Raw genomic sequence first — 2,371 nt, forward strand, 5'->3', positions numbered from 1 at the left:
ATCCACACTGAATCACTTTGGGTCAAGGGGCATTGTGCCTGGAACTATCTACACAGCGGGAGACAGAAAGGGAAATGATAAAGCAAATGTGGCCAAATGACAATTGGTGAATCTGGTCAAAGGATATGTGAAAGTATCCAGCGCTATTTTGTAACTTTTGCACATTTGAAATTATAGAATGGGATGTTATTAAGTTAACATATTAGTGGCATGTTTTATGATGGAATGGTCTTCAATCTTGAAAATGGAGGAAATTCTGACGCATGCTACGACACAGATGAGCTTCAAGGACATTGTGCCAAATGAAGTAAGTCAGACACAAAGGACAAATAGTGTATGATTCCACTTATATGAGGTATCTAGAGTAGTCACTACTGGGACAGAAAGCGGAATAACAATGGGAGGAGAAAGTGGGAAGTGATTGTTTAAGGGGTCCAGAGTTTCAGTTTGAGAAGATGAAACAGTCTCTGGAGGTTGGTGGTGGGGACAATTGTACAACAGGAATATCCTATACTTAATGACAGAACTGCACACTTAAAAATGATTAAAGTGGTAAATCTTATGCTATACATATTTTGCCATAATAATATGAAGATATGGAGTTGGAGGATCAGGCAGGGGTTGCTATGCATGGTGTGACTCCAATTAGGTAAGAAGAAAATATATAAAAAGAAATTTGCCAAAATATCAGAGTACCTTACATAGGAGTTTGCGATCAGAGCAAATTAATGTTATTTTTTTAATGCTATTTTAATATTTTGTACAATCTAAACTTTCTGGCACACACTGCATCTGGTAATCACACACACACACAACCAACACACACCCAAAATTTTAAGAGCAGTTAAACATTGTTTTTGTCCGTTTCACAATAAATGCCTTTGCTATATTGTCTGTTCCTGGCAGGATAAATTATTTACACGCAGAATTATCTGTGTTCATGGCCATGGGAAGTGATCCAGCCCATCAGAGCAATACTGCAGCAATTCATATTTGGACTTGGGTTTGACCCCATGGATTGCCAGAGCAGCTCTCTGAGGCGAGGCTGAGATGCTAAGTGCTTGGCTGGCAGGCTCCAGCCTTCCTCTCTGCGGGGTGAGCGCTCTAGAGTCAGAAGGAACTGCTCTCAGCTGCTTCCCCTAAATCACAGTTTTAGCAGCACCAGGCTTTAGGCAGGACCCTACGAGAAGAGGCCAGTGCAAGCAAATGTTTTCTTTTGTTGGCAAATACATGATACAATGAACAGTTAGAAAATACGAATGACTGAAGGCAGAAAAATACAGAAGCCTAAAACCTAGGGTTAATCACCAAGGACATTTTGGGATATATTTATTCCAGGTATTGTTCTTCTAGCTCTCTTTTTTAATTTCCTCTTTCCAGCATTTCTTTCTTGCCTCTCCAATTGCTTTTTTAAAAATTATACGAAAATCTGTGTAGGTGAGCCTTCCGTGTCCACATGTCCACATGCGTATGCGTGTGTGTATGTATACATGAAACGGCCACGCTGATTAGTAAATAGGGAAGGTCCCCGCACTGCTGGCCCCGGGGATCAGGGTCTTTGTGAATAGAGCCTGGGGCTGGGCAGCATTGCAGCAGCCCCGTCACAGCAGCCCTGGGGAAGACAATGGTTCCACACACTCCCCTTCCCCCTGCACCCGCCACCCCCCGCCCCATTCCGTCTCTCTGGATATTTAGTTAAGGATTTTCTAAATAATACTTTGTTCTTATTTCTAATGTAATTGTATTATGGTCCATTAGATATAGTATATAATATTTTAGCCACGTTTTGTGGCCTGGTATTTGGCCTGTATTTGTAATGTTCCATGTACCTTTGATTAAAAAAGTATTCTACATTACTGGGTTTAGTGTTCTGCATATATTCATTAGGAAAATTTTACACGTTAATAAAAAGATCTCTAAAGATCCCTAAAAAGATCCCTAAGGATTTTTTATTAAGGTGAGAGAGGTGCATTAAAAATTTTTTACTTCCTGAGTTTGAGGCCAGCCTCAGCTACATAGTAAGTTTGAGACCAGCCTGAACTACATAGTGAGACTTTGTCTTCCCAAAACCAAAAACCAAAAACCAAAACAAAACACCTCAAAACAAAGAAAAAAACCAAAAAACTGCCAGGCATGGTGGCACATGCCTGTAATCCCAGCACTCGGGAGGCTGAGGCAGGAGGATTTCCATGAGTTCAGGGTCAGCCTAGGCTACATAGTGAACTCAATGCCATCCTGAACTACACAGTGAAACCCTGTCTCAAAAAAATAAAAAGTAAAAATAAATAAAAACAAAAAATTTTTCACCATGATTGTGGATCTATTTCTCTTTTTAGTTTTGTTACCATTTGCTTTTATATATTGTATTTAT

This window comes from Chinchilla lanigera, unplaced genomic scaffold, assembly GCF_000276665.1.
Source record: "Chinchilla lanigera isolate Chin_1 unplaced genomic scaffold, ChiLan1.0 scaffold00069, whole genome shotgun sequence".
Lineage (NCBI taxonomy): Eukaryota > Metazoa > Chordata > Mammalia > Rodentia > Chinchillidae > Chinchilla > Chinchilla lanigera.